A 16,840-nucleotide genomic window follows, 5' to 3' on the forward strand; every position below is an offset into this window, starting at 1 on the left:
TCCCACTGTTAGGATTATAACTGGCCGTGGAGCAGAGTCTCGGGCTGCCTGGGCTGCGGCGTCAGGAGACAGCAGGGTCTAGTAGGGGGCAGAGGAGTTGCGTTGCAAGGCAATGCAACCATCGCTTGTGTTTATTCCTTAGCCCATGCACCGCTGTTTCTTCAGGGTGGCTCCAAGCTCAGCGACACACAGAAGCTCATGTCTCACATAGCTGCTCATCCTTTTTTTTTTTTTTGCCAACAGCACAGATCAAGAAAACAGGACCCTGGGTTTGCACTCCCTTGCTCTTGGGTCTCATGATCTGTGTCTCTGACCTTATTATTTGAATTTCAAGAGGGAGGCTGGCAGGGGAGATAAAACACAAGGGTATCATCTCAAATGGTGATCTGCCACGGTTTATTCTTCACACAAAACCCTTCAGCATTTCACACCGTGGTGACAGGGGGATGCAATGCAGGAAAGGCCCAGTTCAGGGAGTCCGCAGCCCTTAGCTCCTGGCTTGCATGCTTTTTGCCTTTCATTTTTTAGATAGCTTTCACCTTTTTTTTTTCCTTTCTCATCATATCCATCTTTGACGGAGGGCCTGAGGAGCAATACACTTCTCCCAGACTTCTGGCTTCTGCTGCTCTCATCACTACCTCCTCTCCTAGGTTTTTGTCTGCAGCATTTTGGGCTCATTTTCCACTAAGCTGAAACACCAGGGGACTGCATAAAAGGACTCAAGACGGTGGCTTACGCCAGGGCAGCCAGAAGCAAAATGCCACTGCACAGCCACACATTTTTTTCATCAGGAAGTCACCGTAGTGGGGTCCTTTAGTTATTTTTTGTTTCAATAATAGCCTGATGCCCTGGTGTTTCCTAGGGATGGGGTGGCAGCATGCAATGTTTTTCAGTGGGGTGTGGGTGGGTGGCTGCTGCTAATAGGAAAAGGTTTAACATTTCCTCTGAGGTTCAAGACTGACCCACTTGTTATCCTAGTCTAATCATTTTATTCTCCCTTCCCCTTTCTTCATGCCATTAGCCGGCAGCCAGATGATATCACACGCATAGACATCACAGGTCATTAAAGCCACTCATAGGACTTGGGTGGACACTTAAAATAACCCCGCAATGGCTAGGCACTCACAAGAAGAGAGCATGGCTTCCTGAGACCTGGGATGAACTATACAGGCCTTCTGTCCATAGTAATTTCTATTCATTTCCAACTCTCTCCATTTCCTCCGCTCTCAGACTTCTTAGCAATAGCAAGGCCAGTAATCCCTCCCCATCCAAGAAACCCTCCAGGCCTCAATATCCCCAAGTTAGCAGAGAATAATCTCCCTGGCTCTGAGATTGGACTCCCAAGGAGCCTAATTCCAGATTTACGGATTACCTCTTCCCTTGCGTTTGACCTTGGCTGAGCTCAAAATGGTGGCTGATTGCTTTGGAGAGATCAGCTGGGATATAGGTGGAGCCTTTTGTTGATAGGTTAATTGCTTCTGATTAACTTGGCTGCAATTTGTTTTCTTCTGGTGGCCTGTATGGAGTGAACTGGTGCTGGGTCCATTTAGGTCTTAATGGAAACAGCTATCCAAATGGGCACTGCTTGGCAGCTGTTCATGGACACATTTCTTTATAGACCTAAATGCATAAATAATTTGGAAAAACGTAAGTGCTGTGGAGATGAACTGCATTCATTCACAATAACTCACTAGAGCCAGATCCAACTGGAGTCTGCCCTACTTATGCCGAGCCATTTCTTCCTTCCCTAGTAATCCCATTGAAACCAGTGGGATCCAGCGCAGAGGAGAGGGCTGAGAGAATGGCCGTAGGAAGCGAGATGGCCCCTGTGCCTCCGTTACCGGTTTAAGCAATCAGAAACTGGTTTAAACCTGCAACCGAACACAAGTTCAGTGCACATAAACCAGTTTCAAAATGGCTGAAAATGGTTTAGGATAAACCTGGTTGAATGTAGTATCAGGCTTTACTCATTTGGGTCAAACCAGTTTATGCAACGTCTGTCCCAGTCCTTTATGGTATGACTGGGACCCTACTCCTCTTGCCAAACTGCAAATGGGGGAGGTCCTGCTGTTTACAATGGAGGCTGAGATTTATCATAGAATCGCAGAAAATGAAGTTGCAAGGGACCTCAGGAGGCCCCATCTAGTCCAACCCCCTGCTCAAAGCCGGACCAGCCCCAACTATATCATCCCAGCCAAGGCTTTGTCTAGCTTTTATTTGGAAATAAGTAAGTTTTTATTGGGAAAACAGAGGGACTGCAGCAGATGTTCTTGTGGATACTTTCAGTCAAATGGAGGTCCTTGTGTTTCTTCTACCAGTGCCAGTCCCTGGCAGGTCCCTCACCATTGCGGTATAGCACAGCAGTCAGAGGACTTGTTTTCCTCTGGGTTGCAGACAAGCATATGAGATCAGTCTGAGCTGGTGAGACACTGGCAGAAATGGTGGGAACTAGTACCTGTCTCCGAGCCTAGTTGTGCCAGGCCTACAGGAGGGCTGAGCCTTATGATACCCGCCTGCTTTGGCTGTTCGACTAGCGAAACCTCTTTCAACAAGCAGTAGCTCCACTGGCTTCAGCTCCGCATCTCATCTCTGTAAAAATCCCTAACGTGATTTTCTCTAATGTTTTGCCGTGTTTTCTGCCATGTTCTTTTCCTTGTACCACACTAACGGGGGAAAAAATCCTGTAGCGTTGCAGCTATTAATCCACTCTTTTCCTTTTTTAACAAAATGAGCCTCTCACTCACAACCTTCTCTGGGCTGGTGGCTTGTTGGGTTTTTTGCTGGTTTACTTTTGAAAATTAAAAATGCATACATTGTCCAGCATTTTGCTCACACGTTCTCCAGAACTGACTGGCCTTCTTGCATGCAGACCAGCCTCTGGCTTCTTTACTATTCATCCCATCCAGGAAGAGCACAGACCAACTGCAGATGCTTCCCCAGCCTGACAAAGGGTGTTTCTACCTGAAAGCTTGCAAAGAAGAATTTTTTCAACTATTTCAGTTGGTCTAATAAAAGATATCACATCTACCCAAAAAAACCTTGTCTGCCTACATTTTCCAGAAGAAGTTTCAGTAACTAAGCTACAAGAACTCCTGAGATCTCAATTCCATGTGAGCCCTGAGGAAACATTTTGGGAAATCCACACAGCAAATGAGTGGACATGTTGCATCAATGGGATGAAATATTAATTAGGAGGAAGGTGACTTTCCTGGCAACAAGGCAGAGCCTGGGATTAAAGTCAGAGTGGAATCGTTTTTCCCATGTCAGCCTGCGGTGCGTGGGTAGGAAAGCTCTGGTGCTCTAGGCAAGCATCTGCAGCCCTCTTCAGTACAGCAGGGCTGGTCCCAGACTTCCCTCTTGCACAAACACTCAGTCAGGTGGAGAGTTTGATCCTGGATCATTCGGTAGCGCCACACCAGTTTATGCACTGCATGGACCACAATGGGATTCTGCATGAGCTAGCCGCGGGAGTGGGCTGTTATCTTCCAGTGACCCAGCTGCTAGGAGAGGATGTGACACACACGTCCTGGCTTTGCATTAAGTTGGTGCACAAGTGCATCATAATGAGAAGATGCAACGCTTTCTCTGTAGGCAATGCTGAATCACGGTCCTGTCACAGCACCCAGGCTCATGGCCAGGCCCGAAGGGGGAAGATTAGAAGCAGGTGGGGGTGCTGGTTAACTCCTTAAATTATTGCCTTCCTCTAAGAAGGGGACAATCCCCAGCAGTCCTAAACTATCATAGCTCCATTCATTACAGTGGAGTTATGGATACATACAGCTGGGGATTCTCCTTCATACATGAAGCAGGCTGCTTGAGTGGCTAAAAGAGACAGAAGAACCACTCAGCACTGGGCCTGCAAGGGCAGATCAGGCCCAAACTTGACCCTGGGATGAGGCCATCACACCAACACTTATCAAGCCTTTGGGTCAAAATACAGAATTTCCTATGTACAGAAACTTGACAGAGGGGAGGACGGCCAGGTATAATATACAGTGCAATGCCCTGGCTTTGTGGATGTGCTGCTGCTGTCAGCGGGTGTCCTATAGAGAGGATAAGGGAGTGGGTATTAGTGCTAGCTCTCAGGAGTCTTTATCTCAAGTGGCAGACACTTGTGTCACCAGAGTTGAAAGACCGGGATTTTAATCCGGGCTCCCATGGCGTGTGTGTGTGTGCAATTTAGACCATAATCGCTTCTGTTGACTGAAACATGTGGCTTCGCTCTCCTCAGGCTGCCAATCCATGGGGCCCGAAGCCTGGAATAGAAAGGTGTGTGTTTTTAAATACACACCACTAGATTATGTCTAAATGCCATCCCAATTCATTTCTGGGGCGAGCTCCCCCAGCTGCGGTGCCTGGCACCTCACCTGCTGCCATTTCATTTCCATGCTTCACAGCCCATCAGCACCGGCACGAGTGGGATTTGGGTTTCAAGTGGTGTGGCAGCAACAGCAGGAGATGTTGCGATGGCCATAAAATCTTTTAACCAGCTACAGCCTTTCTCCAAGTCAACGGCATCAAGTGATTTATTTTCTCCGTCTCCCTTAAAAACTGCTGTTGTCTCACCAGTCCGGGGACAATATGAATATATAAATCTCAGAAACCTCCTACAATAAAGGAGATAATAATATACACAAGCGTAGCTGTCGATTTTGAAGCAGGCGGAAAAAAAATGCGTGTTGAATATGACGTAGTAGCAGGCTTTGTCTCTAATGAAAGGATTACCGGACAGCGAGTATCGTCCATTTAAAGGCACGGTGGAAGTGGTTGGGCTGTTGTTCCAGACCCTGAAGCAATGAACCCCACACCTAGATCCCCCTTAGGGGCTTCCTTCAGGGCACAGTTCACTAATTCAAACAAAAACTTATGAAGCAAGGATATTTCCTAACCAACCCAGCCTGCGGGAACCTATGGGACTTCTGTTCTCTGCCTCTCTCTGCCCCAAAGACAAAGCCCTTCACATAAACAGATGGGAATATTGTCCCCGTTACAGTTGGCCAAGAGGATACCAGCCTTGGTAGGGCATGGCAAGTGGCAGAGCCAACCCTGCTGGTCTTACCACGAGCCGCGTGGCATGGGGTGCTTTCCCAAAAGTCCCACCACTGTGCATCAAGTAGCTTGGTGGGGAAAAAAAAATCTCACCTGTCTTTTCTTTTTGAAAACCATTCCTCCTCATGACCGAGAAGAGTTTGAACCTACGAAGCTGAAGAGCTCGACTAGTAAACCCCCACGGCTTCACACAGAACCTGCACAACTTTTAGGACAATCCTACGATTTTGGGGGGTCTGCCTTGAGATTGCTGAATACTTGCTGTTGGCAATATTAGGTGAGCTAGGGAGAGCCTAACTCCCCGGGATCTTTGCCTATATGCACCTCTCCCTAATTAATTAGGCTACCCGAGGGGCTCTTCTACAAGATGCGAATGATTATCACCTATTTTAAAGATAGTCCAAGCAACTCTTGTGAGTTAACCCCCTTCCCCATATGTGTCGGAGATGTAAGGCTAGAATCCAAGTGTCTCCATCACCTGCTGAGCGCATTTCTGTCAGGCTCTTTTTATAGACATGCATGGAAGCACCAGCAGGTTTTATTTTTTGACAGCACAAGCCTCCAAAAAAGCAGCTCAGCAGGTGAGGAAAACCCTGCCTGCATTGCTAAAGATACCTGCCTGCCTTGGAGCGCGCAGCCTAGGCTGGCTCTGCAAAGGTGGCAACCGTCGGTTGTGAACAGTGTGATCCCATCAAAACACCAGACTACCCATGATGAGTTCCTGCCATTCAGGAGGTAAGGATGCCATGAAATTCAGAGTGCTTCCTGGGAATTTGAATTAGTTACTGAATGGTGGAAACATCATTAGAAAAAGTGGCAACAGCTAAAACACTCACAGGGCCCTGTGAGAGCAGGGCGTCTGTCTGGTGCATCCATGGCCCCTTAGGTATTTAAATAATGGGCTTATTTGTGTAATAATGGAACCTGATTATAGTTCCTGGAAGGAAATTGGTGTACTTGGAAAATGGCTTTGTAATGCAAACCTTAATGAGTCCCATGGTTGCCACCTTTGGGCCGCTTCTTGCTGCAGTGTAAGAGCTGCAAACTTCAGGGGAGCTTCCCCTAGGCCAGGGGTGGCCAGCCAGCCACAAGCAGCACGGGCAGCCTGTGTGTGTGGCAGATTATGGCAGACAGATCAGGAAGCAAAGCAGCAGATAGGGCAGGGTGCATAGGGGATAAAGGAGAAAGAGTTGCAGGGAACACAGAGCAGGGAGCAGAAAGCAGAGCAGTGGATCGGGCAAGGGAAGGACATTGCAGTGGCACTCAGGGAGGGTGCAGGGCTAATTTGTGGCACGCCTGCCAAAAACACTGCTCCCCCCTTCCCCAGTCTGGTGTGAATCAGCCTTCGATCGCTTTGCACCTGTGGGAATCCCCAGGGCCCTGGCCCTGATTTCCTGCCGGATCCTCTCTCGCATGTCATTCATCAAGGGGCTTCTCCAGCTAATCTACACGTTCAGGGATGACACGGTGCTGGCTAGTCAGCCACGGTGACATGTGCTAGACTGACAGCCCACTGCTGCATCCCCTGGACTGGTGCAGCAAGCTGAGCCACGCTACGAGCATCCACGCGGCACCCTGCCGGCACGTGTCAAGCCCATGCATCCAGCCACTTGCTCTTCGGGTGAGTTGTCCTGACCCTGCCCTCACTCTCACCTGGGCATCTCCAGGGGGCCTGGCAGCCGGCTGTTTTCCAGTGGGTTTTGTCCTTGGGACAGCCATTAATGCATGGTCACAACATGCCACTGATTGACACTGCTAAGAGAGTTTGGTGTCCCAGTGGAAACGTTGGCTCCCCATCCCAAGTCTCTCCAGATCCGTCCACCTCTTCCCTTGTACATGACCCAAAAATAATTGCACGGAGACCTCCTAGAATACCTTCTTGGATTTTTTTTTGAGCCAGGTGGGTGAAGAGATGCCTTTTTTGCCCCGCACACGACCATCCAAATCACGTCCTCCTCAAGGAGCACCCGGGAATGCCCTGATCCACCCACCCAGCTGCATATGAAAAGCCTTGCCCTGGCTCCCTTCAGCGCCAGCCCTTGGGTTGTTCATTATTTGACCTCAGGGGGGTTGGACTCAATCTTTCGAGATCCCTTTCAGCCCTTAATTTATACGATTACAGACGAATAAGTCACGCGCCAAAAGGTTTGGAGCTACAAGGGCATTCGCCCGTGTGGCAGGAAGCACTGGGAAACCTCCTCTCTTGAGGGCTGTGCATACAGGCATGATGCAGGTCAGCAAGGAAAAACGGAGCTGAACTTCCAACATGCTTTATATGTATATGCCCTTCTTTTGGAAAAACCTGAAAACCAAAAGAGCCTCATCTTAGCATGGGCCTTTGAAGCCCTCTGGCACCCATCGTAATGCTGGGGGGTGGAGGGGAAGACATTTTCGGCACCTCCAAGCTCCTTCTCTTGCCTGTCCAGCATGATTTCATTAGGTATAACAGCTCCTACCCCCCATCCCCAGGCTCCGTAATTAATTCCCCGGCCTGGCTTGGGGTGAAGGATGAGGGGGCAACGCCGTTCACGGGCTCGGATAGTCTGTAAAGCGCTTGGAGATCCTTTGGGAGGGAGGGCTGAGCACAGTCATAATTACTGGTGCGTCTGTTCGAAATATCACAGCAGATATTTCTTGTTCCATTTTAGTTTAATTACTCTCGGCAGCTTCATTACTGCAGCTGTTTAGCGAGGTCTGGCATGCCCAACTGATCTTCAGGGATCCACAAACAAAATGGCCTTTTTGCTTTTATCCTGGAGCGTAGCAGAGTGGAGGGATTTTTTTTTTCTTCCTGGAAGTACTGCTTGCAGAGAGGGGTAAGGGGGGGGCTTTCTAGGAATGGCATTACAGCAAACAGCAGCCTCAGGTAGCTGATGCATTTGCAGCTGGTATCTCCTGGGATGCCAGCTGAGCGGCGAAGAGCTGTCTTTTCCACAAGCCTAGCCGGGTCGGAACAAAAATCACTCTTTTGTTCCGTACGCGGCCATTGCTAATGCCTCACGTCCTGGCAACCCTTCCCCAAACTGTTCCCATTGCACCTGCATGTCTGCACCCCGCCATGCCGGGCTGCATCTCAGCATATTGCAACGTACCTCCCCTCTAATAGCTCCTGCCCACTGAGCTATCCCACAACCAGCTCTTGCCTTGGTCTGGTTCCCCCTACCCCTATGTTTTATCAATGCCCCAAAAGTAGGCAGGTGCCCACCTCCACATCCCCCGTGTATAATTTCTTCCAACACCGCCCAGCTGGGGTAGGAGAGAGGGTGTCCACTGAACACACTGGGGGGTCTGCCCATCTCCAAGAGAAAGTGGGCTCTTTTCAAGCTCTTTCTCTCTTCTGATCAAATCATTCGACATGCTCGGTCAGCGCAGTCAAGGCAGGTACCGGGACCTGAAAACACACCCAAATCTTTCTTGGCGATGGTTGTCATTGGCCAGCACTCGAAGCTGTGCAAGCGTGGAGCCAATCACAAGAAAACCCTGTGTGTTTGCATCCGCGTTTGGAGACTAATCTTTTGTCTGTTTTGCAAGGCTCTCCTTAGCAACCGAAGTCCGCTGGCACTCCTCCTTTCTCGCTTGCTAGCATTGCACAGAGTCTATCGCTGCCGCCTGCCCGTAGCCATAAAAGGTCTCTAAATACTGGGGCCCCATCCTCCTTTTGGCCGTGCAGCCTGCAGCAGTGGGGAGGCATGAAGATGCTACGGGATGCAGAAAGAAACCTGCCGGCAGCGCTTGGCCCAGCTTTCTGCCCCCACCAATAAGCCTGGAAACGTGGCTGTGCAATGCCGCACAGCCTCTGTGCAACAGCTGTGGGGAGCAAAGCCTTGTCACAGGGCTTGTGTTACTAGTATTATTCTGGCACTAAGGTTGCAAAGACAAAGCTAACTTGTTTAAAGCTAGCTGCATGAACTGCAGTGGATAGAGCATGCGACAAAGCAGGCCGCTGCTTATGAAACCTTATGCAACTTTAACTTAGTTAGGTGCCAATCTACCCTGCCTTCAGACTAACGTGGCTAACTACCTCTCCTGGCATGAACTGCTATCGCTGAAATGACGGCAGCGCTGACGTATCCAAAGGCAGAGAGCTTTTGCCGTAAAATGTAAATGATACAAACATTTAGTTGCTGCGGCGCTGCTTTCCCCAAATCCCCCCTTTGCTACTCGGCTGAACCACGGTTCAAAGGACCCGGATGCTAATGAGACCACATTGAAGGATAGAGGGGTTACATGTTTCTATAAACCTTTCACAGGCATATTCTGTCTGGATACACAAGTCATAGCATGAGGGGCTGTAGAAACACATTGTAGGAAGAACAATTATTTAAGAGAAAAACTTCAATAGAAATGCATGAAGGAGGACAGAGACGTTATCTGATTATTTGCAGTTAGCATAAAAGCAATCAGGGATGGATGTGGGCAATGTCCCCACGAGGGGTGAAGAGCTGGTCTGGTCCATATCATCTCAGGTCTTCATCCTGCATCGGCATGAAGAGAACTAGGCCTGTGCCTAATTACATGGCCAAAATATTTGCAGGGCTGGGTTTTGGCACAGTTCTTATTTTTATTAAATAAATACTCCCAAACAGCCATCCCCTCTCCTAACCCCGCCGGTATATTTTAGGGTCGAGATCAGATCTTATTTGTTTTACACCTAGATGAATGTTGCATATAAAAGAGACATGGCAAATGAAATACTCTTCCATATGAATAATCAGTAGTTAAACCCAGATTTTGCCATTTTTAATCCTTCAGAGTCGTACGTTGAAACCAATGGGCCTACACATAGCACAGGTCCCTCTTCCGTGGCAGAAGTCATCCGTGAACATGTGTATAGACTTCAGTTCAGCGACGCCAGGGATTAGCGTGGTCCTGGGTGGCCGATGTTTTGTAGGGCGCAGGATTTGATGTATAGTTGATGGAGGACCTGCTGGCCCAGAGGAGTTTGACCCCTCTGTGAAATCCTATGAAATATGAACTTCCATTTCTACCCAGGAGAACTGTTACAATCTTTTCTCCGATGCCTGATGAAGGGTGCTTGTGCCCAAAAGCTTGCAATTAAAGATTTTTTTTTTTTGTGCAAAAATCATGGTCTAATAAAAGATATCACCTCTACCATGAGCCCTGATTACATTATGATGAAGCATTTCATAGCCGGTTTCAGAGCTGTTCTCTCCAGCCATCGGCCTGGCCATCGCCCTGGGACTGTTAGAAAGAAATGAAGTGGTTTTCGCCTGTTTCATGCTAAACTCATGGATTCCTTGGGATTACTGCTAGTGCTAAATTTAAGAGTTGAAAGGAGAAGGCACCCATTAAACTTGAGACTCTTTGCTGCTTGGCAGAGCCAGAGGCAGTTTGTTGCTATTCCCTGCTCTCACTGCTACAGAGCGTTGTCTCCTTAAGGAGTTCAAAAAGACAAGCCTTTAAATTTGTGATAAAACAAGCAACATGAAAGTACAAGAGACGTGTGCACGTGTGGGGGGAGGGGCAGGATGGGAGCGCGACAGGCTGTAATCACAAGAGAAGAGTTTACCGTGGAAATAGCGGCCATGAATAATGCAACAAAATCTCCCCCTGGAGAGAAGGAACCCTTGGAAAATGATATCTCCAGATCTAATGGCTGAGACAGGCCATTACAGGTGTTACAAGAGGCATCTGTCTCCATTTACATACCAATTTGATCAACCCCCAGAGCTACAAATTGTACACTAATCAGAGTTCGGGCCAAGCCCAACCTGTGGCATGCAGCAAGCATAGCTATGGCAGCATGGACGGATGGAGAACGCCTTCTCCAACACAGGGAGAAGACCAAAGAGAAGTAGGTGACACCCATGCCCCAAACAGGCTTTCCCCCCACCCCAGGGTTTTAGAAGTAATTGCCAGAAATAAAGCAAAAGACTCCTGGGCTCTTTTGTATGATCTCTCCTGATTTTTTAGCAATAGCTCTGCAAACCTCGTTCTGTACTCTAACGGAGCCAGTTGAGGACGAGAGCAAAGGCTGGTTCACAAGCAATCGCATTTGACCCTTTCAGATATTTACCCAAACAAGGAGACGCCTATACAAAATGCAAAAGTTGACGTGGTGAAATCTACAGACACCTGCCGCTCCAATTTGATTTTTCTGATCTTTTTTCTACAAAAGGCTGGGAAAGGTCGTGGTCTGGCCCCCTTCCACACTTCTCTGGGAGAAAAGAATAAGTTTGCAAAAGCCACTGAACCGACACGCTCTCAAAAAGACAAGGCCTTGATGGATCTGTCACGGACACTGATGTGAAATGTCTTCCTGTCTATTTGTTGCACCGGCTGACAAAACCGCTTGCTTCTGATGCCTGCAAAGCAGCTCTCAATTAGGTGAGGCTGTGACTTTACTGCGGTTTACCCCAGGGAAGGTTGTATTGCTCTGCCTTTGGCTCAGTTTTGGAACGATGACTAAATTCCTCAGGGTCTGATCATGCCTGGGCTTCGGCATTAGTTCTCATTAGTGGCTACGACATGCCACTCCTTGACCCCATAGACTTTTACTGCCACCCATCCACACTCAGAATGGTAAATACATGGAACATTAAGTGGAGATAGCTTGTTATCTTAAATGTGCTATAAAACACAAACTATTATTGTATCTCCCATGTAAGTGTCCTTTTGGAGGCACCATTAAAATCTGTATAGATCTGCAATGGAGAAAGACAATTAAAATAATTATGCTGTCATTATTTTCTGCGGTACTGGAGCTTGCCTGCCTTACGAGAATGCAATGAGTTTTGTGAGGACTGCCTGTGGCCTGGTTTTATATCTCAGACAAAAGAGTACAGGCCAAGCTCTGCTCTTCCTTACCTGGAATATCTCTGCTGAGATTAATGCATCTGATTTTCACTCCATGCAAATCAGGGTAGCTCAACACACTGATTCATAGGATTATTCTGATTTACCCCTGGTGAGAATGTGGCCCAGTGGGTGATATTCTCCATTGGCCTGCACCTTGTTGCTATTTCCATCAAAGCAAAATGGAGATAAAACACTAGCGTTCAGATCTGGGAATCACATTTCACTGGCACCGGCGCTGACAGAAAATGAATTTTGAAGTCATGCATGGACAGAATCCATGCTCTGAATATGTACAGACGTTCAAGCCAACGGTACCATTGCACTCATTCAACCAGGGAACATACAGAGCACCATTCATCAAAACAATTGAGTTACAGCTTTATTCATGCAGCTTTGATAGCCATTATTGGCAGAGGAACGTTCTCAGTCAACGCATGGAATTAAAAAATGTTCCCCAAGGGAAACTGTCTGATGAGGTTCAAGCAACAAATGCATGTGCGGCTAATGCACCTTCTCCAGAAAGGCCAAGGCCAAGCAGAGCAGTTAGCCTTTGTAACCAGGATGGATGGGATTGGATGGGTTAAGCAGGACATCCTATTGATCTGCCATCGGCAAGACAGCATTGTAACCCAAGGACCAGATTAGTTAAAACTGTGACCCCTGGATCCTTAATTGCTTTTTCCTATAGTCCCTTCCCAAGCATTTTTAGAGATGAGACCCTACTGACATTTCCCAGCCCCCAGTCCCTGGAGGTGGACTGATAGACATAAACCGCTACCAGTTTGCAGCTCATTTGTGATCCATCCTACCACCAGGGCCTTCATCTTATTTCCCATAGTTGCACGCCATTTGCATTCCCCTGGTGCATTACCTTACTTTTTAAAATTTAAATTAAATCTCATCCGGGTGCTATTTGCCCATTTCTCTGAACTCCTCAGTCCATTCTGTAATTCAGCTCCATCTTCCATGGTGTTTGAAATTCCTTCCTAATTTGGTGTCATGCACAAATTTGATTCGTGCATGCTTTGCTTCTTCCCCCTGAAGAGCTTTATTAAGATATTCTGGGGCCGATGCTGTTCCCCTCCGCTCGTCCATTCTAGGCAGGTTCTGTTCCCTCCTGATTCATCCTACACATTTTCCCAGTTGGATGAGAAATTCCTGCTTTGTGTTAAGTCGTCCAGCTGGGTTGCAAGATGGCTCAAGCAACCCTCCCAAGACAACACCGTGTGACTGAGCAGGAATGAGAAGTTAGACTCTTCTGGTCCTTTGCTGATAAACACCGGACAAAGGAATGGGGAGATTTTGGTGCAGTTTCTTCTGATGCCTCACTGTGACTCACCACTGTGGACCGCTACACGATTATGTGATGGGAAAAGAAAATAATTCTTCCCACTGCTGAGAATTCATACAGGGCACTGTGTTCTACCAAACGCTTTATGCAAACAATATTATTAATACCCAGTCGGGGTCTGAAGCCCAATGTTTTACAAAGACCAGTGCTCTTCCCCAACAAACCTCACTGTAATGCAAAGCAGGCGGCAGCCATTCAGGTAAGGAGGGCAGTGGAGGTCGAGGATTATCAAGACCAGCGCTGTAGGGAGGATTTTAGAAGAAGAGAGTTTAAAGACGGGATTTAAAATGCGGAGTTGTGCCTGACTGAGAAGTTTGAGGCTATTACAAGTGTGGGATCATCGTGTGAGATGACAGGTGGGGGCACATGGGATGCGGCGAGGTACAGGACACAATGGCACAAAATTAGAGCTCTTGCGGTACCAACACATAGGACATGTCTACACGTGCGTTTATGCCAGCTTTAATTTACTGCGCAGTAAATTACTGTGCAGTAAGTGGGAATAGCCCAGTGTCTACATGTGCAGGCGTTAAGGTGTATTAACACTGTGTGTGGACTGACTTGAGACTAAAGTTACCCCCAAGTCAGCCCACTCACACAGCATTACTGCACAGTAAGGCATCTACACATGCCTTACTGCGCAGTAACTAAACAGGCATAAATCTGATAGCTGCATGACACGGGTATCAAATTTACGCTCAAGTCGGCGTAAGTCGCCATATTTACTGTGCAGTACGGGTGTGCATGTGTAGACACATGCCTGTACTGTGCAATAATTTTGATTACTGCGCAGTAAATGCTCGTGTAGATACATACGCCCATAATGTTACAGCTGCCGCCCTTTCCCCATCTCTCCCAGGCAGGGCTGTGGGAAGGGCTGTGTTCCTCTGGTAATTACAGCTTCTGCCAAAAGTGACAGGGCGGGTATAGGACCAACTCTGTGCTAAATAAGATGTCTCTGCTGCTCAGGAGCTCTGCTGATGTCTGGGACAGGATTCTGGAGAGATCACAGGAAGAACAAGGGATGATGACTACAAGGTTAGTTACATCTTAAAGGGCTTTTGTTACTGCAGCTAACCTCCGTCTGCGGGAAAGAAAAAGCCCATTCAAACCAGACTCTTCCCACTGGTTTCATTTCAATCAGGTCTTAGGACCACCGTTATTTTTGCCTGTTGTTTCTCCTTCTCCTCTTCCTCTGTTTCCTTCCCCCTTTTCTGTCGACTTCTCCACTCCTTCCTTCCTTCCTTCTGCATTTCCCAGTTTATCCGCCCTTTAAAGCACTGGTCCCACTTCACTCCCATTGGCTACATTGCCCGGTCATAATGCAGCTGACAATTCAAGTGCTATGATTAGGTTTCAGAGTAAACACCTCGGCTTGATGAATGAAGTGATGAGGGAGCAAGGGAGGAAGAGGAGGCCATACTCCTTGTAGCTAGGATGTCAGGCTGTCTGCAAGCTCAGGCAAGCATCATGGTTCATGGGCAGAAGGATTTCTTTACAACTGTAAGAGCTGAAATATTTTGCCTACTGCTGAAAGCTTCAGCTGTGAACATAGCACAATGCAGTCATGTATGCTAGCAAGGCCAGTCCTTGAAATGTAGGAAAGAGTCATACTAATGTCTTCCAGCCAAGGAGAGCCAGACCCTGTTGGATCTGCCCTCCATGCTTCTAGTCTGTGGGTCATAATCATAATCGTACCCATTATGAATCTTTCCTAGAGTCTCTGGCTGGTTTCCCTGATTCAGAGCAACCGCGTGTGCCAGGGCCCCTATGTTGCCGCATCAGACCCAGGCAGTTTCATAGACGTAGGGTTGGAGGGGACCTGAGCAGATCATCAAGTCCAACCCCCTGCCCTGGGCAGCAATGTATACTGGGCTCATATGACCCCCACTAAGTTAAGCTCATATGACCCCAGCTAAGTAGTAATCAAGCCTCCTTTTAAAGACCCCCAGTTTGGAAACACTACCCAGCAAACTCACTAAATGCAGACACGAGGGACTGAGCTGGGGCGAGGATGGTAGGCTAAGGGAAGTCAGATGCCAACATCTCACACCTCTGAAAACATGGATGCAAGCCCTGTCTTCAGTGGAAATGGGTTTGGTGGCTTCGTTGTAGACTCTGGGGGAGAATTATCTATCCCCCCCCACCAAAAAAAAAGGCTTCTTTACTATTCCCTCCATCCAGGAAGAGCACAGACCAACCGCAGATGCTTCCTCAGACTGACGAAGGATGTTTATACCCAGAAGTTTGCAAAAGAAGAATTTTTCCAATGATTTGAGTTGGTCTAATAAAAGATATCAGATTTACCCCAAGCACCTCGTCTGCCTACCCCAGGGACTGCACCCTACACCCTCAGCTGCACAGGACAGGGCGAAGGGGCTTTGCACCGCGGGCTTGGCTGGGCTCAGCCATCGGGGAGGGAGCGTGGACCGAGGTGCGTCGCCAGAGCTCGGAAGCGGCAGGTTCCCAGGCTGCAGGTGGCTTGAAGCACACTGCCAGATCGATGTGCAGGCCTGCGGCTGGAAGAGGAGGGGGATCATATGTCAGAAGCAATTAGCATTACCCTAAGGCCCCTCTTGCTTTCTCCTCCTCCCCTGATACTCTCGGTATAACCAGTCTGCTGGGACCTGAATGCGTATTAGCCTTTTTATCACTTCTGTTTCCTCCTCTTCCCCTCCCAGTTCGGCGCACTGCGTTTCCCCTTCGTGTCTGCTGGCGAGCCATTGCTCTGAGCTCTCACGTCCTCCCCTGATTTACTTCCCCCATAAAGCAGCATGCACGGCTGCCTTTGAAGGGTGCTGCATCAACCCAGCCCGCGTCGCTTTCCCCGGGCTTGGCCGTGCCGTACAGGGGGAAGCTCACGCTCTGCCTCCACGTGCCTGCGGCCGCTCTCTTCCCCACCCCACTTCCATGGGCACCAAATTGAAACCCAGAAAATGTCAAAGCCAAGTGAAAGAAAGGGCAGGGCAGGCCTTTGCCAAGACTTTCTCGGCTCTGCTCTGGGCTGCGCCCTCCCAGAGGTTTTTTCCCACCACCTCCACCATGCATCAAAAAGCCAGATGGCCTCTAATTAACAGGCAGCCTATTCATCTGAGCCGGACAGGAGTCAACTCCCTCCGTGCTTTTGCAGAACGGATCCATTCCCAAGCAGGAGCTGCTCTCAGGAGTTTGCGCCAGGGAAATACAAAGGAAATCAGGCATTTTATGACCAGCTTCAGCCCACATCCCCGCTCCTTGGCTTTGCAAATATACAATGCTGGTTTTGATAACAATAATTGCCCCCGTCCCTGCCACCAACAAAGTCCTGTTGGCTTCAAGCAACAGCAAATCCCAGCGTTGCCATTTTGCTGGACTTGGCCCGCAGTTGCGGTCGTGGAGGGCTTTATGCAAAGACCCTGCATAACCTTGCCTGTGCATACACGTGCATAATGGCAACGGTCGCTCTGCCAAGCCACCCGCCCGAATAGGATGCAGTGAGGAGAAAAGGAAGCACAACTTTTCACTTGGATTTTTCATGGGTGGAGAAGCGGATGCACAAATTTTACAGGCACCAGAAAAATGATCTGCCGATGCTCTGCTTCATCCAGGGCCTTACTCCGACCTCAGATACGTGGTTGTAAA

General features: G+C 48.5%; 1 protein-coding gene across 3 annotated transcripts in view; it reads right to left on the bottom strand.

The window, feature by feature from the left end:
• Window positions 1-16,840, bottom strand: part of GRIA1 (glutamate ionotropic receptor AMPA type subunit 1) — a 155,579-nt gene that overhangs the window by 114,243 nt on the left and 24,496 nt on the right. The window lies entirely within an intron of this gene.

Source organism: Gavialis gangeticus, unplaced genomic scaffold (genome assembly GCF_001723915.1).
Source record: "Gavialis gangeticus isolate Ggan-Ray unplaced genomic scaffold, GavGan_comp1, whole genome shotgun sequence".
In the NCBI taxonomy this organism is placed as follows: domain Eukaryota; kingdom Metazoa; phylum Chordata; order Crocodylia; family Gavialidae; genus Gavialis; species Gavialis gangeticus.